Source organism: Epinephelus moara, chromosome 8 (assembly GCF_006386435.1).
Source record: "Epinephelus moara isolate mb chromosome 8, YSFRI_EMoa_1.0, whole genome shotgun sequence".
NCBI lineage: Eukaryota > Metazoa > Chordata > Actinopteri > Perciformes > Serranidae > Epinephelus > Epinephelus moara.
Genome location: NC_065513.1, coordinates 33,675,137 through 33,702,677, shown reverse-complemented (window position 1 = coordinate 33,702,677; position 27,541 = coordinate 33,675,137). Strand labels below are relative to the sequence as shown.

Below are 27,541 nucleotides of genomic sequence, written 5' to 3'. Positions count from 1 at the left end.
GAGATAATAAAACTTTCCTTGAATCACTTCACTATATTTTTACTTACAAAATGTCTATTAAAAAACATGAATGCACAGTTGCTTGAAAGGTAACCTGATTATGTGAGACAGAAAGGTCACACAGTTGTGTGCTGTACTCCAGACATTTAGTACATCCAGGACAGACGTCGTGGACTGAGTCTGTTCAGCTTGTTACAGTGCTAATCATACTGGTGATTACCTGCTTGTACTGTGCCCGATTTTTGCCCTCTTAATTTTACACTACATTGTTTCATAACATTTAGTGAGTACGGCTTAAATGGATGTAAACATCAGTGGTGTAATGTGGGGCAGGCCAGACGCTCGACCTCTGTAAAAGCAGTTCAACAGCCTGGCCTTTCTAATGTTAATAGCCCTGCAGTGGAGGCCGACCGCTGGCTGCTAACAAGAGAACAGTGCAGTGGGAAATGCAGCAATACTGCAGTTGATTTAGACAGTCTCTCTCCCTCGCTCCTTCTTTTCTCCTTTGTGTTTTCACTTCTCAACTTTTAAATAGGCTGAGTGCGAGGAGACGTGGTAAACATGACAAAGAAGGGCAGCGAAAGAAATGACTGGAGACGGAGGCAATTTAGGAACTAGAAAGAGCATCAAACTGTTCAGGCGTCTGATCAGGATGCCTCCTGGATGCCTCCCCGTGGAGCTATTCTGGGCACGTCCGACTGGGAGGAGACCCCGGGGCAGACCCACAACACACTGGAGAGATTATACATCCCAACCAGCATGAGGCGGCCTCAGGATCCCCCAGGAGGAGCTGGAGGACATGGCTGGGGAAAAAGGACATCTGGGCTGCTCTGCTTTCCCTGTAACCTCAAACTGAACTGGGTAAGTGGCCAGCAACGTATCAGTGGACTTTACTGAACTGAGAGGAGGAAGAAGCACAAGCATACGTCTTCTCTGGAAAGAGCAGTTGATGTTTTATTGATGAAGAACCATACGCGTAGCATCTTGAAATAAATATCAAATTTGGGTTTCATGATGTGTGGCCTCAGGTCTCATTTTCCGTCAGCATATAAACAATCTGTCTTTTTCTCTCAGCACGTCTCTCCCTTTTTCCAGCTCTATATCTATTTCACAAAGCCACATTATTTTTGGCTCTTTCACTGTTTTTCATCATCTCCCTCTCTCTCACCTGTCAAGTTTACTTTGTACATCTCCTTTGTCACTTTACTGTACTTGTGTGTGCACTTGAATAAATGCATGTATGAGAACAAACATGTAGGCTCATGGATGGATTACTGAGCAGGCCTACTGGGCATGGGCCCATGAACCTAAAGTATCAGGGCCCCCCTGGCCTTCAATGTCATTCAAATGAACTTGTATGAACCAGGAAGAGACTCTAAATGATTATAAAGAAATGCAAAGGAACTACAAAGCTAGCAAAGACCTAGAAAAGACACCAACTGACAAAGACCCCCACAAATATACATCAAAGAGACACAATGGCTTTAAAGAAAGAAAAAATAACAACAAAGACATGCAAAGGAACCACAAAGAGACACAAAATGACTTGATGAGACACAAAACAGTAACAAAGAGACACACGCAATGACCAAAAGGACACAAATATACCTAAAAAAGACACAAGACGACTGAAAAAAAGACACAAATATACTCCTAAGATGCACAAAATGACCTCAAACAGACAAAAAATGACCAAAAGAAAAGATACAAATGTACCTCAAAGAGACAATGGCTATAAAGAAACATAAAACAACAACAAAGACATGGTCAAGAACTACAAAGAGACACAAAATGACCTTGATGAGACATGGCCAAAAAATACAAATATACCTAAAAAAAGACAAAAAATGACTTTGAAGCGACACAAAACGACCAAAAAGACACAAAGCGACCTAAAAGAGACATTTAATGACTTTGAAGAGGCACAAAACAATGACAAAGAGACACAAAATGACAAAAAAGACACAGCTATACCTAAAAGAGACACAAAATGACTTTAAAGAGACACAAATAACTACAAAGAGACACAAAACAACTAAAAGACACAAATGTACCTCAAAGAGACACACTGGCTTTAAAGAAACATAAAACAACAACAAAGACATGGTCAAGAACTACAAAGAGACACAAAATGACCCAAAAAAAAGACAAAAAATGACTTTGAAGCGACACAAACAATGACAAAGAGATACAAAACAACCAAAAGGACACAAACATACCACAGAGAGACAGAAACCAAAGACGAAGAGACACAAAACAACTACAAAGAGAAACAAAATGACCAAAAAAGACACAAAATGTCCCAAATGACCTTCAAGAGACACAAAACAATCACAGAGAAACACAACAGAATCACAAGGACACACCAAACTACCACAAAAACCACAAGCAGATGCTGACAACTAAAGAGACGCAAAACAACAACAACAAAAAGAGGCAAAGGCCAGCACAAAGAGAGGTGGTGGGGCCCCTTGCATATCTGTGCCCAGGGGCCCACTGTCTAATATCTGCCCATGTGTGAGCCAATGGGAGAAAGGTGCAGGGGTTTCACTGAGTTGGTGAGAAACAGAAGATGCACAGTGTCTTTAAGATATAAAATATGAGTACATCTATAAAAGTTTTTTTTCTTTTCGTGTGTATTCAGCTGGAAAATATATCAAGTGATGTTCCAGGAAATGTAAAGTGTCATAGCTCTCTAAAAGCAGCTGCACCCTGAGGCTTTTACCCAGTTTTACCTCAAGTGAATTAAAATAACATTACACACATGTAGAAATATACAACTTTGGATTTTTCCGATGGGCCCTGAATAAGGCATGGTGTTCCACCGGCTCCGGCTGTGTTTGGGTGCCTGTTCATGGGCAGTCTCTGGGCTCCAGTTGGGTTTGAACTTTGAATGGTTGTCAGTTTCTCAGGCTGTCGAGCTTCTGTTCTTTCACAATTTTGGGAAACTTTTTGTTCTGTTGTGTTTGTTTTTTCCACATCGAAACGTAGTGGGGCACCAGTTTTGATCATTTAAGCAACTCGTCGCTGGTTTGTTGTGTTTCAGGTTGTGCTTTAACAGGGGGAGAGGGGTACTTGTTATTGTTCACTGCTGGCTTACTAATGATTGATAAGAGCAAACAGTCGGCTCGCTTCATCTTGATAGATAGGCAGGTCACAGTGTATCACCATGTCTGTGTAGATGAGTGTGTACATAGAGAGTGTGTGTCTTGATGTTAAAATATTGGCTTTAGGCTTTGGGCCAGATCTGGGCTAACACAATGTTGTTAGGAGTTTGGTACAGGCTGTCTTCTGCTGGAGTGACTTCAGCCAGGACAGGTAAGGGTCAAAATGTCAGGCCCCTGTAGATTTTGAATTCATAAATCTTATTCTTGTTTTCAGTGACATTAAACTTTCTTGAGAGCAAAGAACTGTTAAAGGCCCAGTGTGTAGGATTTATACATAGGCAGAAATGGAATATGATAAAGTAAGTTTTCTTTACATACAATCACCTAAGAATAAGAATCATTGTGTTTTCACTACCTTGGAATGAGCCGTGTTTATCTACTGAGGGAGTGGGTCCTTGTCTGCACTGTCATATTTCTACAGTAGCCCTGAACAGACAAACCAAACACTGGCTCTAGACAGGGTCATTTGCATTTTTGCATTTTTGTGTTGGCACCAAAGTTAGTAGTCCCTCCATGACGAGAGCGTCGGAACGACACAATTCTTCTTCATTAAACTGCTTCATTCAGTGTTTTACTGGTTTTAATCACCTGGTCTGTTTGTTTTGGAGAGTAAGACACCTCTGTGGATAATTTGGCTCTGCAGGAAGCTGAGGGAATTCTAATCAAGAGAAGTTTGGTAAATGATAAATGGACCTGCACTTGTTTATCGACTTCCTAGTCATCTGACCACTCAGAGCGCTTTTCACACTACGAGTCACAATCACACATTCACACACTGGTGGCCAAGGCTACCCCACAAGATGCCAGCTGCCACAATTTTTTTTTTTTAACACTCACACACCAATGGAATAGTCATCGAGAGCAATTTGGGGTTCAGTATCTTGCTCAAGAGCCGGGGATTGAACTGTTGATCTTCCGATTTGTGGATGACCCGCTCTACCTCTCAGCTACAGCCTGTAGGTTTCACCAGTCCTCACCACTAGATGCCACTAATTCCCCCTAAATCCTACACGCTGGACCTTTAAATCAAAACATAATGATTGGATGATTCATTTTTGGCCACTTTCTTTTTCGTAATACAAACTATACTAAAGTCAATAGAATTTATGAATAATCCAGGTATTACTACTCTCAGACCCCTCAGTTGACTAATCCAGGTATTACTACTCTCAGACCCCTCAGTTGACTGAGACTGCTTCAAGTCAGCTGTCATCTTCACAAGCAGCAAACGTTTCAGTCCTCAAGGGACTATCGTCAGTGCANAATAGAATTTATGAATAATCCAGGTATTACTACTCTCAGACCCCTCAGTTGACTGAGACTGCTTCAAGTCAGCTGTCATCTTTTTTTTTTTTTTTTGCTAGTCAGTATGTTGTGCAGTGTACTTCTGGGGATGTTTTGGTCCCAAGATTTTGCTGTGGAGTTTGCGCTTTTAACTCGGGATGACAATAATATCGGCCCGTCAATGGTATGGGCCGATATTGGCTTTAAAATGAAGTTTTAGAATCAACAGACATGCTTTTTCTTAATTTGACCAATGAATATTACATACATTGAAAAGCATTGTATTTTATGTCTCCATCTGCTGGTGAAAAAGCGGAAAAGGACTCGCACACAGAAAACAAATGTAGACTAAGAGTCTTAATGCAAGATCATTTTACTGGGGATCTTCACAAGCAGCAAACGTTTCAGTCCTCAAGGGACTATCGTCAGTGCATATTCTTATCCTATTCATATGCACTGACGATAGTCCCTTGAGGACTGAAATGTTTGCTGCTTGTGAAGATCCCCAGTAAAATGCATTGCATTAAGACTCTTAGTCTACATTTGTTTTCTGTGTGCGAGTCCTTTTCCGCTTTTTGACTTTCATCTCTGACTATCGCACCAGAATTAAGAAGATTTTGGACTGATGTTAAGAGCGCAGCTCTTTTCTTGCTCATTACTCCATCTGCTGGTGGGCCATTATGATAAGAGTATGCATGCATAATAAGATGTTAATTCCACTACAGGAGAGACTTGATGATCACTAAAACTAGGTAGAGAAAAAAGTGTATATGTCAATGTCGGTATCGGTTATCAGTCAAATGAGTTGTTATGTATCGGCATATCAGATATCAGTAAAAGATCCAATATTGTTTATCCCTACTTTTGACTTTGATGCTACGCTTTGACACAGACAGCTGCGGACGTGATGCAGCAGCACAGAGGAGGAGAGACTTTGCACCGTTAGGCTCCGAGATAACATTTTCTTCTCTCCTCTGCATAGAAGTGGTGAATTTACAGGTCACAGCAAGTTGTTATGACACAGTGTCTGGCTTTTTTCTGATATATAGTGTCAGCAAACGTTTTGTTGCACACTTCGTATTTGTCGTAAGCGCAGTTAACTTTTTCTACACTACAAGAATGCCGCTGTCACACTCAACGTCCTGCTGAGCCCCGATCAAACTTAAAAACTTACATGAAAAAAAGTTCTAATATATGGATTAAACAGCCAAATCTGATTCAACTGACATAATGATGAGTCACAGCCATATTAAAGTAGTGATTCTTTGACACTAATTTGAGTGCGTGAATATCAACAAAACACACACACACACACACACACACACACTGTTCACGGTCACCAAGTTGCCACTAAGATCTTGGAGAGACAACACAGAGCTAACCTTTACAAATAACTGTATCCTTATAGAGACAGGTCAAGCACAGGGCAGAACACACACTCACACACACACACACACACACAAGAAGGACATCTAGCAGCAGTCGTGTCTGTGGTGTCTGAACTGTCCATGTGCGCCAGTGACGGGGCGCTAATGCACTGCCAGGAAGCAACATGGCTCCCTAAGGGAACGCAAAATGGAGGCATGGCAACAGCTGCCAAAATGTCAGGGTGAGACAGAGAGGGAAAGATGGAGGGAGGCCATTGGGGAGCAGGAGCTCGGGAAGCTGTGGGAGCTGCAGCCCCCCCTACTGGCCAGAGTGAAACACAATGGACACTTAATTTCACCTTTTTAAATATAGATAAATAAATAAACAATTGTTTGGGTGCTTGTGGATGCATTATTCTCTTCAAGTATAAGAATATGATAAATCTGAAAAATAAACACAGATCTGTTTTTCCACCAATATCCTGAGGTGACCTCCACCTCAACTAAAAGTTTTGAGGGAAGTGGCATATTTCTTCACTTTAAATAATCTAAAACCAACTAAAAAACAGCCTCTGTGGAAAAAAGGGGACACTGAGTCCAATAGTGAGAGTGAGGCTGCATGTTATCTGTACATCCCTGAGCGTATATGTGCAGAATTTACAATGGCTTTTATGCTGCCTGGCAGCTTTTATCCTGTAAATAAAAAAAGAAGAAAGAAGAAAACAGAAAACAGTCCATTTTGTGATTTTTTTTTCCTTTGGTTGAAATGGACTGTCAGTGTTTACCAGTACATAAAGAGTAGCAACTAACTCACTATTTACCTGTGGAGGTAAAGACACAGTAGCACTGACAGATGCTGATTCTGAGGACAGACGGGTGGATTTCTACATCATCATTAATGTGGAATAAAACACCAAAGTAAGTGGTCATCAGCCCAAACATGCTGAAGAAATACTTCACCGCCCAAATGACCATTTGTTAACAATTACCCACCCTGTCTTATATGCATTTCATGAAGAAAATGTTGCTTCTCTGGCAAGCAACCAAATAATGGAAAATCCAAAAACTGAAAAAAAATCCTGATAAATCTGCAAATGCATTTAACAACAGCAAAACTATGTCAAAACTCTCACACAACTCATGCAGTAAAATCCTTGTCTCATTCATCCAGTCATATGCTCAGTACTTCCCGAACTAAAAGTGAAGCTTATCCATGCTCTTTTCAAAGCAGGAATATACATATATCTATATTATCAATTTAAGAAAATAGATTTGCAACAAAATAAGTTAAAATCATAAAATGTACCCTGTTTTTTTCCACCTGGACCTTTATGCTCTGCCATTTCTCCTCTAATCATCACGCTGTAACCTGTGACAAGCTGTTATGATACCAGAACCATCGCACATTCATATATATGTAGTTCTTTGTCAAGCCGTGAGCAGCACGTAGGTTTACATTACCAAAGGTTTATGACAAAATCACTTAACAACACCAACTCCCGTGTGTGCACGGTGAGAGAGGAGAGGGAGACGCTGTGCTGCTGCCAGAGGAGCCGCTGGATGAGTTCCCTCTGAGTGGTAACTTGCTAAAAGAGAAGTCTGAGGCTGTTCATAAAACATTCAGGACGGCACAGTTTATTCCACACTACTGAAGCTGCTCCTCTTTTTGGAACCACTGCAGAGTCAGTAATAATTTTGCTTTCAGCCATGCTTGTTGTTGCAGTGGGTAACAGTGTGACGTCAGATGTCAAGAGGTCAAAATATCGCCTGTATCATGACATGAATTTTTTATATGATATCAAAAATGATACAGGTATTATCATGAACGAGATGATATGGCACACCCTTAATTTGTTTGTGTTATTGTGTGACTTTGAGAAATCCAAACTAACCCTTTAAAACACCGAAATCACAAAATGGAGAGATGAGCCTTGGATGATACTGCATGAGCTGCATGCAAAACAGTTTTAAAGGATTTTTTTTTTTTCATGAATTCAACATAACATGGGGTGAGTAACTGATGTATCGGGGGGTGAGGTATTCTTTCACTCCCATGTGTTGCCTACTTGTGATGAGAGAGAGGATGACCAAGGTGAGACTACAGAGGTCAGAGGAGATGGTTGAACGATATGAGGTGAGAATTCGGGGAGTAGCTGAAGATCAGTATAGGATCAGGTTAAGATCTTTTCGGAATTTCCTTCCTTGCTTAACAGCGGCCAATCTGTGTTCTTGACCTTTTGACCTTCATCAGTTGATAGCCCTGAATTACAGTTTTGCTAGTATGTGTGCTTGTGTCTGAAGGTGTAACACATGGCGCCACCCTACTTAACTTATCAATACGCGGATGTTTGTGTGTTTATGCAATTTGCAGCTGTGTATTTTAGCATGGTAATTAGCAGCTAATTAGTTATTGATTGAGGCCAGTGTATTTTATGGAGGTGAGAGGGCGAGTGTGACACGGGGCACAGCGTAACACCTCAGCCATAATTCACCCTCTGCTGCGCACACACACACACACACACACACACCCTTATTTCTTCCCTTCCCCGTTAAAATCTCACCTTTTTTCACCTTTCCTCCCTCACTTCCTGTCTCTGGTTCACTCGTCTCACTTTCACTTTGGCTCTGTCTTGGTCATTATCACACATGGAGTAACTTCTTTAACTCTTTTCAGTTAGTTAATGGTGCAATGCTCCAAACTAATGAGGGGCAGCATTTCACCTCCAAGCCAACTGGTGCAAGCTCTATTATCCTTTTAACGCTAATAAATAAACAAAATGAACTCACACTAGGTCAAGACAGGAAATATTCTGACACCTCTTTTCCCTATTAAACAGAGATATACAACCGCACACCTTCTGAATTCAAGGTTCTGTCTTTCACCGAAGTAAAACGCACTTAATTGCCTTGTTAACTCTTAAAACACGCTTCATTTAAACTGGCAAAAACAAAATAAAACTGACCGAGACAGTCTTAGTTAGTCTTTCCACTGCCTGGTCCAAATTAAGCCTTAATTCATTGAGCTAGATGTAAATATATTATATATCTATATGGTGGCTCTGTACCGTTTTCCCCTGCTGATTTGCTAATTTCCTGTATTGCACAAGAGCATACTGCCAATTGGATGATAACCTTTGTTTTGGGCATATAAGCACTCTATCATACTAGCAGGAAAATACATTGGCAGCACTGGTTCAGATGTAGTGGACTATTTAAGGTTACAGAGTTGGCAGCACAGACAGTGAGGGGGAAATTGGTAACATTTAATGAAATGTCAAACAATTGAACTCAAAAGTGGCCTGCCAGTTGGATCTACAACCTTTTTGGTGGCAGGTAAAACCAAAATGCAGACAAAATGTACAGTGTCTGACTTAAAGGAACAGTGTAAAAGATTTCATGGGATTTAAGGGGATATATCGGTGAGGATTGTTGATGCAACCATCTGAAACTTCTCCTGGTTAGAATTTCTTTAGTGTTCATTGTTCAGGAGGTTTTTTTCAGGTGATGAAATATCGGTAGAGGTCTCTTTCTTTCCAGAACAAATGGACCTTGTGAAAACACTAATGTTTGCTCACCTTATTTCTGATCCAGACGTTCAGGAGGTTTTTACCGGACGCCGAATTATCTGAAGAGGTCTCTTCTCACAAACAGATCCCATGATTTAAACTAGTAAAAACACTGAATAAAACATTTTTATGTCACAGATCAGTGTTTCTCCAACACTGTTTGGCTTGTCAGGGACAGGTGCCTAACCTAGCACCAGCTGACGTGTGCTCACGTTTTTCCTCTGATAACTTGAGATCCAAATGCTTAGGAGATTTTAACTGGGAGCTGAATTATACACAGAGGTCTCTTCCTCTCTAAAACAAGTGGCGTCTGTGATTTTAACTGGTAAAAACAATGAATAAAGCAGCTTCACTTTTTAAAAAAAATCTATTTTTGTTTCGGACACTGCTCATCGCAGAGGGGCTACTAACTACAGTAGCCAACGTCCATCCGCCCATCCATTTTCATCCGCTTATACGGGGCCGGGTCGCGGGGGCAGCAGGCCAAGCAAAGCACTCCAGATGTCCCTCTCCCCAGCAACGCCTTTCAGCTCCTCCCACTCCTCCCCCAAGGTTTTCCCAGGCTAGATGAGGTATGTAAACCCTCAAGTGTGTTCTGGGTCTGCCCCGGGGCCTCCTACCAGTGTGATATGCCTGGAACACCTCAGATGGGAGGCACCCAGGAGGCATCCTGATCAGATGCCCGAACCACTTCAATTGACCCCTTTCGACGCAAAGGAGCAGCAACTCTACTCTGAGCTCATCTCGGCTGCTTGTGTCCATAATCATAATCTTTCGGTCACTACCCAGGGCTCATGTACAAAGGTGAGTGACCAACATCAAAACATGAATTACCCTGTCTAGAGCCGGTGATTGGTTTGTCAATGCTGGGCTATTGTAGAAACATGGCAGTGCAACATGTCAATCTCTGTGGACAAGGACCAACTCTCTATGTAGATATAAATGGCTCATTCTAAGGTAACAAAAACAACAACAATAGTCACATTCAGGTTATTATTCCCTACAGAAAACATACTTTTGCAAATATATCCCCCTAAATCCTACACACTGTACCTTTAACAGTGTCTGCAGATATATCACTGTGCTCTAAATAATTTGGTGGAATTCTAATGTAAAATCAGTTCTGATGCAAGATGGATGCAAGAAACATCCACACTGTTACTGTACACTGTAGTGACGCTGAAGCATTTCATTTTTTTATGAAGCTCTGAGTGAAGTTTTTTTTCCCATTTCACTTCCTGGAAGTCCTTGTCATGAGCAATCTGTTGAACATTTTATGGGGATGCGCCGGGGAACATTCAGGGCTCTGCTGATTTAACAACAAAATCTCTTTCTTTCCCATAAGAACTGAATCACTGGACCTTCTAAAAAAACAGTTTTAGACCTCCTCAAGGTCACAGCTCTCACATATATATGTCTTTGGGTGTCGCTAATGGTCTGGTCTGATGTCGTGCACTTTAAATCGCTAGCTATTTCCTAAGCCTGTTACTGGTAAATGGAAAATGTGTGAGTTTAGATGTGTGTGTATGTGTGTGTGACCTCTGCCTTTAATCCACTTTACCTTTCATTTCCTTTCTAGGCTCTCAAATGACCCAAGGCACCTGGACAGAATCCTCTCCCAGTTTCTCCCCTCTTCCAACCTGTCCTCTTTTTGTCAATTTTCTCTTCTAAATCCCCAAAAAGTATTTCCTCCTCATCAATCCATTCATTAAAGTGAAACTCAAACCCTAAACTTAATTTATGGCTTGTATTATGCTACCTTTTAAAGACGTTTTCAAATGATGGCATACTGTGTTTCATCTCCTCGCCACCATGCATTTTACTGCCCATCAGGGAAAATAGATGTATAGCATTCAGGACTGAAACCCTTCGAGCAAAAAAATGCTGTCAGGAAATTCTCTTTTTATGTTCCTCATCCAGAGGGAGGTCAGAGGCCACATTCAAATGAAGGGCAGCACCCAAAAAGCTGATAGTGATTCTGTGTCTTGTTCCAGATCAGTATTTCGACCATTTCTAGTGCCTTACTGAAAAAAAGCTGGTGACAACTTAGATTTTTAATCAATACAACCCCACAAGATTCATTATATTTACATTGTATTGTTTAAATTCCATGATTGTGCTGTGAGTGCTGCAGCAATCAGCAGTTGTTTGGGTGCGACAGACTGCTGAGAAGGTTTATAGGTTAATAAAGGAAAAGTTGATTCACTTGATTAGTTGATTTATAAAAAGCAATTAAACGCACCACTTAGTTGACACTTTTATCCAAATTAACTCACAATGCCGTGATTGCATATTGTTTTGTTTTGCTCACCCTGGTGCTTTGCACTACCGGCAGAATTACACAGGACTACTGAATTCGAGCAAAAAAAGGTGATCCAGCATTGTGCCTTTTAAACTACACCGTTGAAGGAAACTGGTCCAAACACAACAAACACATTTTAACAATCGGATGCATGACACCTTAAAGACTGATAGCAACAAATTGGAAGGACTGTGGCTTGAAACATTCTTGGAGATGATCTCCATCGAGGGAGATGCATCAACAGCCTGGTCTCACTCCGAAGTTGTTGAAATCTGGCTCTTGAGCAGTGACTTGTGGTGTCAGACACTGATGAAAAAAGCTGTCCTTTAACGTTGGCATGATACGCGGCCAGTCGTCGTTATAGTTTAATAGCGCTCTGCAGCATCAGGGGGAAACACAGCGGAACGTGAACTAAAGTTAAGGTGGCAAAAGTCTTTGCTTGATGCTTTGACGGATTCATAGTTTGAACTTAATGGTAATCAATTAAGGACGAGAAAATATTGGTAACATTATGATGCTGGAAATGTCAGCTACGGACTTCTTAAAAACATAAAATAAAGCTAGCTCTCTTCCTAAAATATATCACAATCTGCATTTACAAATCTAATCATGAATTAATATATCTTGACTGTGGCAGAAGTAACAAAGAGAAAAGATAAAGGATGCCTAAAATTCACTATCGTGTTTCCTTGCTGCCAGACGCCTGCCAGAATTGTTGAGGTTGCAACTATTTCCTGCTAATAGATCAATAAATAAATAGGCCGTTTTTTATGAGACCGTTTTTTTTAGACCGTTCCATCTGAGACCTTTTTTTCTGAGGCTGTTTTTACAAGACCTTTTTTGTTTGAGGCCCTTTCGTGTGACACTCTTTTTTCTGAGGCTGTTCGTCTGAGACCTTTTTTTTCCTAAGGCTGTTTCATCTGAGACGATTTTTTTTTTTGAGGCCGTTTCATCTGAGGCCTTTTTGTCTGAGGCCGTTTCCTCTGAGACCTTTTTTTCTGAGGCCATCTTGTCTAAGACCTTTTTCTCTGAGGCTGTTTCATCTGAGACCTTTTTATCTGAGGCCATTCCTTCTGGACCTTTTTTTTCTGAGGCCGTTTCATCTGAGACCTTTTTTTTTCTGAGGCTGTTTCATTTGAGACCTTTTTATCTGAGGCCATTTCTTCTGGGACCTTTTTTTTTGCTGAGGCCATTTCATCTGAGACCTTTTTATTTTCTGAGGCCGTTTCATTTGAGACCTTTTTATCTGAGGCCATTTCTTCTGGGACCTTTTTTTCTGAGGCTGTTTCCTCTGAGACCTTTTTTTCTGAGGCCATCTTGTCTAAGACCTTTTTATCTGAGGCCATTTCTTCTGGACCTTTCTTTCTGAGGCCATTTCATTTGAGACCTTTTTTTTCTGAGGCCATTCCTTCTGGACCTTTTTTTCTGAGGCCGTTTCATTGGAGACCTTTTTTTTCTGAGGCCATTTCTTCTGAGGCTGTTTTTTCTGAGGCTGTTCTGTCTGAGACCTTTTTTCATTTCAGTCTGACAGAGGATTTCCTGAGACCTGGTGAGGGTTTTCCTGAGACCTGATGCTTTTTCATCTAAGGTCTGACACCAAACTCTGACACCTGAGGATGTCCTAAACTGGACACCACGCTAGAGAATGGTGTCCAGTTTAGGACAACAACATGAATGGTCCATGTTTCCTTTTTTATTACTCTTTTGATGATGGCTTGTCCCGTTTTGTTCAGTTTATCCTCTAAACCCTCACCTCATTAAGCTACACATGATCACTCTATTATGACTTACTTTTTTAGTTTTATTTTATTACATTTTTTATTTTATTTTTTTCTCACCCTGTGTAGATATTTGTGTTGGTATGCAAGTCAAACATGCTGTTTTCTTTTCCTATTTGTTGAGAAAATCAATGATAGTTAAAGAAAATAAATAACCCCGGGGAACTGCAATTATCATTTATTTATACCCATTTATAAGATTAATAGATGGTAAATAGATGGCTTCTTAAAAAATAAATATTTTGTTTTTGCCAAAAGAGGATGCTTACTGATTGGGCAAGTGTGTACTTCCAAACTAAATGTATGTACACTAAGCAAACTAAACACTTAAGATATGATTCATTTTCAAATTTATGTTATCTGCTTTAATCAACAACCGGGCAGCAGCCAAACCTTTAACGCAAAGCACTAAGAACCAGTTTATTTGCCAAGTGCAGTAAATGTACAGGAAATTGTCCTTGTGACTTTGATGCATGTGCATAGTTACAGCTCCCACAGCGACCAAGAGTTAGTACACAATGGGATACATAATAGCCAGAATTCAGATTCACTGCGAGAGGACAGAACATTATCCATACCATCCAACAGGCACATATATAACTTTTATAGTCAGGTCTGTCACTGTGACACACAAAATGCTGAAGTTAGAGAAAGAGATTGAAAAACATGAACAATGTATTTGAGCAACATGACAGAGACTGAATTTGATCAGGGGCGATGTAGCTCAGGAGGTACAGCGGGTCGTCTACTTATCAGAAGATTTGTGATTCGATCCCCGGCTCCTCCTGTCCGCCTGTCGAAGTACCCATGGGCAAGATATCGAACCCCAAATTGCTCCCAATGGCTGTTCCATCAATGTGTGACTGCATGTGAATGTGGAGTAGCAGGTGACCCCTCGTATGGTAGCCTTGGCCCCCAGTGTATGAATGGGTTAATGTGACTTGTAGCGTAAAAGTGCTTTGAGTGACCGGAAGACTAGAAAGGCACTATACTGTACAAGTGCAGGTCCATTAACCATCAGTTGCACTTACTCCTGAGGCTTTAAGTGGCCTTAAGACTCATCTTGATGTTATGAATAGTGTGTCATAGTGCAAGCAACACTTGGCAGTACCAGGAAATGAACTTAAGAGAAAGTTCACCTGTGCTGACTAAGACACTAATGATTCGTTTAAGTGCATCTAATTAAAAAAGATGGCAAAAAAGAAAGACAATAGGAGCCTCATCAGCATTGATGACAACCTGATACATTTTCTGAAATGGTTTGCAATTGCTTTGCACTTTGTTTTATGCGGCATGTCAAATTAAAGGAACATGTACTTACTATCTCAGCTTGTAATGTCATTTTTCTTTCCTTATGTTACAACACTGTGTGGCAGTGTTATCCGTCTTTTACACTGTACACCTGCACAAACACACATTTTGTCACTTATGGGGGCATTGTATAGACATACATTAATTCACAGGAGGCTTACACTAACCTTACTTATAATTGCAACATTCCTAACCTAAGAATTATATTAACCTTGACCAAAAAGCATTAAATGAATATCTGACCTTGTGGGAAGTAGCTGTGAAGTGGGAAGAATTTCGAAAATAGAAGTTCCATACATTTTCTTACTAGACTCACAGCTGGAGCATTTTAAAGCTTGTATGGGTACGAAATTATTTTTAAAATGTCTTTTTAAAAAAACAAAAAAATAATAAAAAGTTGAAGTTACAAGCCTGTGTACATAAAAACCCTTGACAAGTAAAGTAAAGTCCCCAGGTGCATTCAGTTAAAAACAAAACAAAACAAAAAAAAACACTCACAGAGCTTAAGATTCTGTCGGTGAAAGTTATTAAACTTCTGGCCCAAATTGCCTGCATGAGCAAAGTGTGGTGGCTACCTTGTTTAACTGCTGTGGCTCACAACTGTGTGGTGTTCACATAGACAGTGTTGCTGCTTATCTTTCTACATTTGATTTGCCTTTGATAATGGCCATCAATTAAAATCTTGTGTTAACAAATGAAGGGATTATGTGTGCAGAAACATAAGGAGGCTTCAAATTTGAAAAAAGTGTAGAATAAATATTTGTTTTTCTTGTTGTTGTGTCTGATATTCTACAGATTTAGAAATTGAAACTGTGCTGAAAGCTTTAATGTTGCTGGTATGATGTCAATAAGACTATCAAAAGACTGTTTTCACTTTCTATTTTGTCATTCAGAAGAAATTAGGCTGCACTGCTTATGTAGGCAGTGTGGCTGCTCTAAATGGCTAACATGACAAAAAAATAAACAAACAAACTAACAAACAAAGCTAACAATAAAAACAAAACAAATAGGAAAACAAGGGGTCCCACAACATACAAGCACTGCTCACACAGGCAGTGTGGCCTGAGTGAAAAATTATACTTTATCTTTAGATTATTTTGGATGTATTTGGCACTTGTGGCACTTCCCTTTGTTCACAACTGCAACGGCAAAGCACTTTGAATTGGCTACCTCTTTGATTCACACCTCTGACTGGATTCCTCTCTCCAACTATGGCTGCCAAGCCTCATGGGTATTGTGATATTTAGAGCAGTCTGTTATGCCAAACTGAGGGGAGAAAAACATGCTTTCTCATCCTGGTGGACATAACATAACCATATAGAATTGTTGAATTATTCAGGAGACGCCAGTGTTTGTGGATAATAAGTAATATTGAGTGTGGAATAGAAAATTTTTAAATAGAAATTCAGAGTGGGGAAAAATACTTTTACACCTTTTACTTTTGTGATATGCAATATGCATTGATGTATTACTGTTTTAAAAAAAAATAAAGGTCAACTCTTTAAGATGAGGAGTCCACACAATGCAACCTGTCCTCATAGTGTAATAAATACAAGTACACACACACAGATGAAGAAGAACATTCAGTCACAAGCTCACTCATCAATCGATCACTTCAGCCTCTCTGCCCCCTGGTGGCCATCAGGACTCAGGCTTCTCTGTCTGCTCTCACCTGCCTCCCTCCCTCACCTCCTCCACACCTCCTGTTTTCCTCCTCTTTTATATTCAAGTGCAGTGACAGCAAGTAGGCTCTCCTTTAAAAATTGTCCTCTGTCTTTTAAATGTGATGTGCTCTACCACCTCCACCGACAAGAATAGCTCCATGACCTTCAGAAACCTGCATCCAATTGATTGATGTCCGCTTACCTCAAACTATGATGAAGCACTTCCCTTAACCACAGTCCCACAGTTTGTATTCACAAAAACTGTAACACTTCATTCAGTCCAAAACTTTAAACCAACTGCAGCCACAAAATAACAAACCCTAACCCACAGTGTGACAGAAGGAGGAGAGAGGTTGCAGGTAAATCTTTAGTTTGAACAGTTAGTGTGTGTTAATCAATTTTACATTGAAGCACTGAGGCATCCCTGAGGAGGACGACCTGCTAATTACACTGTAATTTAATCTTAGCAGGAGTGTTAACCAGGACAGAGAATGTGAATGTGAAATGGCAACCACTTCTCTGAATTTACCATTAAATGTCCTGACTAAGATACAGTGCAAGTACAAACACAGCACGCCTTTTCAAGGACAGAGATGTGTGTGTGTGTGTGCATGTATGTGTGCATGCATGTGGGGTCACGTAGGCGCGTGTCAAACTCTGCGACTGGTTCATTAAACGGCACACAGATCAATTCTTAATCTGCTTTGTATCTGTCCTAACACATGCAGAAACACACACCCGAAATCTCCCTCAAACATGCGTTCAGATACACACACGCACACACACACACGCACACACCCTCCTCCATCACTTCAGAGCGTTTTTGTCTTCCTCTTTGTCAAATTCAATTACTGACGACATCACTAAAGGAATCTCCACAATTACCGCCCAAGTCCCCTGGGTGTGTCTGTGAGATGATCTGTGTGTGTGTGTGTGTGTGTGTGTGTGTGTGTGTGTGTGTATGTGTGAGAGAGAACAATGATATGAAACAAGTATGACAGAAAGTGTGTGTATGTCTAGTATGGAGGAGAAACAGGACAAGAGTATGTATTCGATTTGGTTTATATAGTTGCAGTACAGCACAGGCCATTAATCCACAAATGTGTGTTGGTGTGTGTTTGTCCCATGTGTGTTCAAGTGTGTGTGAATTGACCATTCCTTAAGCCTTGCCGGCCCCTCTTAGCTACTGTTGCTATGCCTCTCAAGCTTTCTTGTCTCTCATAGCATGAATGCTGTAGTAAAAACGATTTCAGATTTGAATCAGCTGTAGCTAGCTCGCTAAGTCTTTTAAAGGGAAACTTTGGTGTTTTTCAACCTGGACCCTTTTGTCCCAAGTTTTTGTGTGTAAGTGAATAATGGAGACAACTATTTATAGAAACTGGTCCAGTATTAGGAGAGAGCACTGCAGCCAGCAGCTGTGAAACAGACCGCAATGTAACCAGTCAGGGCATTTGTGCACTGTAAATGTGTGTCCCCTAAAAGTGCTTGCTTTTGGCACTGACAGGCTCAGAGTGGTACTGTAACTGTATGTCCACACCAAAAGCGACCAGAGCTTCCAAAGCGGTGGAAGTCATTCATTTTCAATGAGAGCCCGGCGACTTGGGCAACTTGGTCGACCTGGTCGTCAGCTGCACGTCTTGGGCGACCAAAGTGACCGGAGTGGCTCCGGAGGGGAGTTAACACTCGTTTAACTTTATGGTAATGAGCTCTGATGCGGTTCGGTGGCAACCAGTTGGAATGCTGACGTGCTTCGATGAAGCGGGTCCCAGAGAACAAAGGTTCCTACAGCATACTTGTTCCGACAATGGATATCGAGAAGTTGATTACTTACATTGGCGCCCACCCAGTCCTTTATAATGTGTCGCTGTTTAAATAAAAAATAAAAAGAATGAGGCTTGGGACCTCGTCGCGGAGGTAGTTGGTTGGTCTGGTGAGTCTTAAAGTGTGTAATGTTAGTAATAGAGGAGAGAATTACAGGTTAATGTTGTGACGCAGCATGCAAGTCTTCCTTGCTCGGTTTGAATGGGATGACATATGTTTTCTGTTTTCATTGACCAAACATAACTTTGTGTAGGCCAACTATGAGCTTTTTGACTGGACAACAGCAAGCTCGACTAGAGCGACCAAAGCTGCCACTAATATTTTTGACAGTCGTGCTTCTTGGGCGTCCGCTAGAGACTTTGCCTCTTTGAAAGCTTTTGATTTGAACGTACATTAAGTGTCTGACAAAATTATGGAAATGAATCCTACAGAGACATAAAACATTTTTCTTTACCTTTTACTTGATCTGGTCTGTTTGTTAATGTGACAGACTTTTTCACATTTTCAAAATAAGCGAAATACTCAACCATGGCATTGAAAATCTCTTAGATAACACTAAGATACACTTTCTGTACTCCAACACAGAAAAACTCCTCCTGACACTCTCCAACTCTTACATTACCACCGTTTTCTTCCTGCAACACATTGCCTCTCATGAGATTTTAGAATAAGACATCTCCTTGAGATCTTGGTAGAGGCAATTTGTTGCAGGAAGAAAAGAGAGAAGATCCTATGTGCTCGGGTTGGCTGGCTCTCTTTACAATTGCATAGACCTTTTCATTGGCATTCTCAAAGCTATTCTTGGCCAAAAAAATTGAATATGGCTATGCACTCCATTCACAAAACACGTTTTTACTGTCTTTACCGAGGGTATGTACAGAGTTTGGCATGCAAGCATTTATGGATGCAGCTCCTTATGTGTGGATTCTTCTGCAGAGGGGCTTCAAGTTGCACTCTTTGGTTCCTCTCTGCCGTTTCAAAGCACTTTTGCAGGATTTTTGTAAACAATCTTCTATATATCAGTGTCATGGTGTGTCTTAGCTGGTCTTTGTAACCATGCCCTTTTTTGCCTTTTTATGGTTCACTTCTAGTATACATTAACATACGTTTTGGCTTTTCTTTGTCATAATCTTATTTTGTGTTTAATATGGCTTGTTTTTTGAGCTTTGCATTTATGTTCTGTATTTTTGTTCGATGTTGTCTGTCTTGGCCACGACACTCTTGACAAAGATATTTTCAATGTCAAGAGGTTTTTCTGGATGAATAAAAGTTAAATAAATAAAATAAAAGATGCTGGAAAGAGTTTTTCTTGTGTTGGAGTACAGAGCGTGTAGCTTAGTGTTATCTAAAAGATTTTCAGTGTCATGGCTGAATATTGAAGTTGTTTGCAACAATGTGAAAAAGTCTGTGGGATTTCAGATCCACAAGGCTTCTCCTTGAGCGAGACTGGGTTACACACAGTAACAAATAGACCAGATGAAGTGAAAGGTAAAGAAAAATGTTTTATTTCTCTTAATGATCCTTTCGATAATGATGTCCGACACTAATAGTAACAGCATGACAAACAAGCACCTTTAGTGGATGTAATTTGATCGTGCTAAATGCCCTAAGTGGTTACATTGCAGCCTGATTTGCTGCTGCTGGCTGCAGCGTTGTCTCTCAATACTGGACCAGTTTCAAAATTGCTGCTCCCAATATATACGCACATATATGCTCCTGCCTATGTGCAAAAATATACTACCAATTCATACTTAGAACATGTAGCCTGGAACACACATGTTGACAAGCGCTTTACTATTGGCCTCAAATTTATTTCAGGAACCTTAACATACGGAAATTATATAAATTCACATTTAAAAAATGCTTAATTTTGAGAATGAGGCTTTCTGGGGAGCTCTTGTCTCTTTCACTCAAGCTCCCTGTAGCTCCTCTGATATTACCCTTAACTGGTTTAGCTACCCGCTAACCCTGTCTTAGCAAGCGGTCAATTGTTTCTGGTCAGGGATCTAGGTGTTAAGCTGGTGGGATACTGTCTTGCGACACATGTGTTTGCTTTTTCATTCATCAGCAATTCCCCTCTCAAAATCTCCCCAAGGATCTCTATCTTTTCCTCTTCTCTCTCTTTCCACCTTCCCTTTACTTCCTTTTCCTCCTCACTTATCCTTTACTTTGCTCCAATTCATCTAAAGTCTTGTATCCTTTTGACTTCCCCTACTTCCCAGTACTCTCATTTTATCTCCTCTCCGCTCGTCATCGATCTGTCCGTCGTCTTCTCACCGCTCCTCCTCCCATCTCACCTTCTTGCTTTGTCAGAGAAAGGCTTGCGTGAGGTCAGGATAATGGTACTAATTTGTGTGTACGCGTGTGCTTGTCCCCTATTCGTCCCCTACTAGCTTTGACACCGCTGACCTACACATACTGCTGTGTCAACAATAGCAGCACATACACTTACACACATCACAAACGACAGCATCGGAGGACCTTAACAAGATAGTTTACACTGACAGAGGCTGAGGCGGGGAGGGCCGAGGAAATGGGGAAAGTTATTATCCATGGAGGTAGTACATCGCTGCTGCTTATGTTGTTGTCAGGGATAAATGGGCTAAACTGAACAACACAAAGCTGCATCAGTGAAATCTACAGCACTGCACTACCGCCACTGACAGGCTTAGCCAGTCATTTCATCCATACGTTCATTAGCGGGGAAGGAAAAAGCAGTGTGCAATTCCCCCTGCAAACATTTATCCACCATGAGTAATTAAACAAAAGGTTGCTTAATGGAATGTGATGTGAAACCAAATGAGGACTCTAATCTTCCTCAGACTACTGCTTGTAACTTGCAACAGAGAAACATTTTATCCCTCAAGAGTTTATTCTTCACTTCCGCGAGTTGAAGAATGAAGCCAAAGTGGAGCTCAACAAACTCGCAATAAAAACGTGGAATGTGAAAGTTAAAACACACGTGAAGGAAACTGCTGCCATTCCTTTTCTCATCCATTAATTTTCTCTGCTGGCTTAATGCTTTTCATTATTGCAGGGCCCTGGAATCTATAAAAGAATTGTAAAAGCTGCTGCAGAGGTGAGTATGGTATAAATTCAGTATTATGTTGCTCTGTGGAGACACAACTTCAAAGACAAGTCACATTTCAGCAGCTGCCATGTTCAGTGGCTGCAGCCCAAGATTAAGTACATCACAAATGCTTGATAAGTTTCACTAAAAGCAGCTGAGAAATGCAGCCTTCATTTCCACAAATTTAAAAATATCTTGTCTTCAGCTGCCAAAAATGAGACTGTCGAAGAAGAACAACGTCAGTTTCAGCAAGTGCACCGAAAATAGATATGTTTATGTTCAGGTGAAAATGCCCTTCAGCAAAATGCTTCCATGTGTCATTCTGGAGGGCATGGACAAATGTGTAAAGCACTTTTATTATCTGTGTTGTGCATAAAGTGTGATATAAATAAAGTTGTCTGACTAATATTGGAACCAGACAGTGGGCTGCCAATACAGCTCAATCACCAGAACTAATGTTGGCAATGTACATTTCTGAAAACCATGGGTACATTACATTTGCATGTTATTATGAAGCAGACATTATGAAACTTTTAGATTTTAACAACACTGTGGTTAGGAAAAGATCAATACCTAATTTGGGGAGCACAATGCCAGCTGAAAAAGCAGCAATGTCTCTTTTAGGAGCATTGTCTTGGCAGATAATACAGTAATGTCTTAGTAAAAACAACTGCTTTTCATGCCTTAAAACATCTACAAAAACAGTGATGTGTTGCTACAAAACACCCATGTTTGGTGCCTAAAAAGCACAGAAAATGACTCGCTATATCCCAACCTGTATTGCTGTTTGTTGGTCTCAAACACTGGTCTGCAGCTTGGCAGGTGTCATGCCATCCATTATCTCCTCTACCTCCTGAAGACAAAGTTAGCTCATATACATAGCATTTTCCTCTGGTGTCTGGGCTGGCCAATAAAGCCATCATTTCAGACAACTCTTCTGTGTCTTTTTGGAGGACATGTACAAATAACACATTTTAGAGTCTCTGTAAAGGAAACTATAAAAGAAGGAAGGTCATGACGTCAGTAACAGCATTCGAATTTGCATTGAAGCCAGACATTGTTGCCACTTCTATTGAAGTTATGGGGCAGAAAAAGCAAATCACACCATAAACCATATTTTTGTTGTTTCACCTTTGACTGACAAATTATTCCACCAGATTAAAAAACATACATAACATGATGTTGACTGACAATTTTTTTTCTAAATATGCGTGTTCTTTTTCCTTGTTATTTGTCTCCAAATAAATCATGACTCTCACTGGCAGCTGCATTTCAAGCCCCTCAGGAAGGCGAACGTTAGCCAGCTCTATAATGTTTCCTAATATAATCAGGAGTTGGCATTAATCACCATATTATTTTAAATCTAGACCTTTATTACTTACCGGCACTTCCTGCTTTGTTCATCACTAAACTAAGTTAGCGTTTGCACTTAGTTCATCCAGTGTTAGCCAGGGGACGTCCTACCTTCATGGGGAGATAAAACCATTAACGTTAGTAAGAAATAATCCCCATGGTTGGTGATTGATAGCAAGTGTTTCAGTCTGTTTAGCTTAATCATTGTTATGACTTGCGCTAATAATAAATGCTAACATTAGACGACTAACGTCAGTACAAATGTAAGTCGCTAAGGCAAATTGCAAAGCTTTGTGCCATATGGTCAAGTCCTAGTCTGGTGGATATTTACCAAACTCTTAAGTCCATCCAGAAAAAATCTGAGCCATTAATACACTGATCTGGTTATGATTGGTCAGCAATAACAAGTTGGAACTGCTCTGTTTGGGCATGTATCATAATATAGCTTGAAGCAAACAGGGGCTTAAGACAGAGCCATTATCTGTTTGGAGACCAATTACAAGAAAAACAATACACAAATTTAGATTAAAAAAAACGTCAGTCGGCATCATGCAATGAGTGTTTTATATATTTAGTGGAAGCATATTTCCATCAATGGTGAAACAGCAAAGATATGATGGGTTATAGTTTGACTTACTGTGCCTGACCCATTAAAGGAGCTATATGTAAGAAATCTAAAGCAAATAGTCGTAAAATCCTCCTAATATGTCACAGAGACTAAGGAATAATGTTAATATAACATACTGATCTCACCGACAACAACAGTACAGCCAGAATATTCGCATTTAAAACATTTTTACGGTCTGCAAATCATGTTTATGTTTTGAATTTGTGTTTTGGCCTGTTGCGCCACCCACCGCCGTCTACCAGTCACGCAGTCAGTGGAGTCTCAGCATCAGTTACAGTTACGACTGAGCTACAATGGCTGACGGTGCGACTAAACACAAACGACCTCGTTATGATTCCCAAAAACGCCAAGAAAAAACTCGAGGCAAAGCGAGGGTCTATATAGGAGATGCTTTTGAATGGTGGAGACGGTTGAAAGCAGAGAAGAATTTGAAATCGGATGTCGAAGTGGCTACTCTTCTCCTCGACAGGTAAACTTTAGCCAAAGTTGGCTAACTAGCATCATAGCTAGACAGACATTTTAAATACTTTCAACTGTTATTCATTTTCGATCATACATTGTAGCCCATGTGCAGGTGGGTCATCGACCTGACTGATTTTTTTGAGAAACAAACGTTAGCAGCATGGCAAGCAGCATTAGCAGTGTCCCAGTACATAGCATTAGCAGCCGGCTCCTCCTCAGCTGTATCCCGGCAGCAGCGTTAGCAGCAGAGAAGCCGGACTTGCTCGAACAATCCGCTGGAAAACCGAAGATCAAGGACGCGGCGAAGCGGCCCTGCCACAGCAGCCGTCCGTGGGCAAACAAATCAGTCTCCAGCGTGCCGCTGTCCAGCAACCTCGAATCTGTAGGGGAGGGGGGGGGCGGACATGACTTGCAGCAGTATTTTGAATTTGAGTGCAGTAACCGTTTTGGCCACAATCTTACATACAGCGCCTTTAACTTTAATAGAAGTGGCACCAAAGACTGGCTCCAATGCAAAATTTCTTTCTATGGACACCACTTGTAATGCACACCAGTCCTTACTACAGTTGATTATTGGGGTGTGTGTATAGGTGAGTATGGGTATTCATTATTCATCATAAGCCCGTCAGTCAACCTTTATTTATTAACTAGTCAAGAACACCCATAGGACACCGATAATTTATTGTAAGTCACCTCTATAATGTTTAATGACTGCTGATAAAGTGCATCAGGAAGCATTGTGTTTGTTTATGAGTGCAGTCATACAGCATTATAAATGCATTATAATTCACTATAAATACCCTCATAACGCATAATAGACGTGGTCTTCATAGACAGTGTCACCCAAAATTTAAACGCTGTCATGACTTGTCCTTCTTTTATAGTTTTCTTTTTCACTGTACCTTTGCATGAAAAAGTCATGGACCAATGAAAAAGCCACTATACGATGTAAATAATGGGAGCCAGGCATTCCCTCCACCTTTAGTTCTGAGTATGTTTTATATCACGCACTGTATATTGGAATGGACAGCTTAGTATTTGGCTGTACAAGTTAGAGACCTGTTGCAGTTTCAGTCTGCCAATCCTGGCAACAGAGACAAATTCTGTATGACGCCTGTGAGATAGTGCTGCCATGGACCCTCAGCTCAGGGCAAGATAGTCCTCCGTGTGTGCTGCATAGGCTCTCTGGATTGCACTTTACAGCTGTCATAGCGACTCACTGACAGCTACAGCTACCTGGAGCTGTACCCCATGGGTGCCATTGTCAAACAGCTGTCTGTGTTAAAGCTTCCTCCGAGTGTGTGTGCGTGTGTGTGGGTGTGTGTGCACATGAGGAAATACAAGTGTCAGATCAGTTGTCAACAAACAACGGTTAGCTAACACTCTGCAATCACACACACACTCTCTCTCTTTGCCACAAAAACAAACACAATCAGCACAAAGGAAGACTTACTGTTGCTCAACAGTTTATCCACTGGTGAGTTTTAGTGTCTCGTCTGTGCTGCAGTGCTCGTCACAGTATCAGCATGCTGTCCTGAAACTTATCTAAACTGCTTGATTTTGCTTTCTGTACATCATAATTAAAATGTCACTGTTTGAGATGAGCTTTGTGACATGGTGCGTTATCCTGCTGGAAGTAGCCATCAGAAGATGGGTACACTGTGGTCATAAAGAGATGGACACGGTCAGCAACAATACTCAGGTAGGCTGTGGTGTTTAAACCATGCTCAGTTGGTACTAAGGGGCCCAAAGTGTGCCAAGAGAATATCCCCCACACCATTACACCACTACCACCAGCCTGAACTGTTGATACAAGGCAGGATGGATCCATGCTTTCATGTTGTGTACTGATGCTCGGCTTGAACTTCAGCAGGTCATCTTGACCATGTCTACATGCCTAAATGCACTGAGTTGCTTCCACATGATTGGCTGAATAGCCATTTGCACTGATAAGCAGTTGAACAGGTGTACCTAATAAAGTGGCCAGTGGGTGCATATCAGTGATACACCATGCAAGTAATTTAGGGGGTCTTCAACCTGAAACCTGGGTCCAAACCTCAGGAATATACTGCAAGGTGGATGCTGAGACTTAAGTAAGGTAGGACAGCAATTTATGTCTAACTGTACCTGAATTCCCTGTAAAGAAGTACTTGTATAAATGCACTGTGGCTGCATTGCTTGGAAAGGCAAGAGTTTGATCAAGGAGGTAAGAAATGGGGCAAAGATGCATGACCTAAACATGTTTCAGCTTGACTGAAATTGAAGCACTTATCCCAAAGATGTATGACTTCACTTTGTGAAGAGTCTGAAGTACAGTCATAGAAATGACTGGTTATCCTATTAAGTACTGGAATCAGTCTGACTCTGAGCTGTAACATAGACATTGTGCTGTCCTGTTGGCAGTGTTGTGCTAGTTACTGAAAAACAGTAACTAGTTACCGTTACTAGTTACTTCATTAAAAAGTAACTCAGTTACTTGAACCAAAATATACCATAATGCGTTACTGAGAAAAGTAACTTTTTTAGTTACTTCCCCCCTGAAAAAAAAAACTCGACTCAGGACTCTCGTCTTGGCTTGCCATCACGCCATGACCTTGACGGACGCGCGCTAGATGTCCGCCTTCTCTCCAATAGAATGGAACTCGGTTTGTAGTGCAAAACATCTCATCAGCAATGTCTCTATCCTCAAGATAATCCACAGACCTTGCTGTGAGCAGTTTCATGTAGGAACTGTTTTCTTTTCTACAGAACTACACCTGCCAACCGCATCCCCATGCAGAAGGAAGCATGCATCTACTCATGGACGAGAAGCTAATGTTCGTGAGAGTGCTAGATGTAAATATTAATGGCATCCTCCTCGGCTGAGCTGTTACGTTAGCTAGCTCAGTGGTGCTAGGTGAGCTAGCAGTAGATGCACGCTTCCCTGTGCGCGGTGATATGGTTGGTGTATTAATTGCGTAGAAAGAAATAGCTCCTACTTTTAAATGTTCACAACAAGGTCTGTGGATTATCTTGAGTAACGTGGTCATCATTTCTGGAAAGCCACATTGCTGCAAAGTTTTTAAATGTAGTTTTTAAATGAGTTTTTAAATGAGCACCACAAGCTGAGTGTCATCTAGTTCCATCGTATTTAAGGGAAGGCAGACATCTCTACTGCCGATTCCTCCTACATTCTGCAACTCACACCAAAAATCTAGACTGACAAATAGCACCACAGGAAAGTGGAAAAACATGTAATTATAATTTTGAGGTGAATTGTCCCCTTTGAACACTTTATAAACATATATACTCACAAGGATATAATAACACCCAGCTAAACACAAAAATGCACACACAAGCAAGCAACCCTTTCTTACACACACACACACACACATACACACACACACACGGAGCACTAACATTACATCTATCTGAATGAGTTCCTTCCATTTTCACAGTGTTGTTATTGATCGTACTTAAACAGCACCACTCCTGTCGGCTTGTACCAGGAAATTGGCTTCATATTGAAACTGTCACAGCAAGGGTGCGTTTCACTCCGGTCCTGAGGGCACAGGGGAGACGTAGCACAAGAGGAATCAATCTTCAGTCCCTGGCATCGGCTTGTTTCTGTAAAAGTATTTTTTTAAAGGTATTTCTGTTTTATTAATTAGTACAGCAGTTGTGTTAGTTTTGGTGGCGGAGCGTTTGAGATTGTCCTTCTTTCAGGTTTAAACTCAAAGCTGTTCCGTCCTTCAGAGACAATGGATCCATGCCAGTTCAATTGTAGCT

General features: G+C 40.9%; 1 protein-coding gene across 1 annotated transcript in view; it reads right to left on the bottom strand.

Moving 5' to 3' along the window:
- Window positions 1-27,541, bottom strand: part of si:dkey-215k6.1 (transmembrane protein 132D) — a 406,733-nt gene that overhangs the window by 50,649 nt on the left and 328,543 nt on the right. The gene's annotated exons all lie outside the window — the stretch shown is intronic.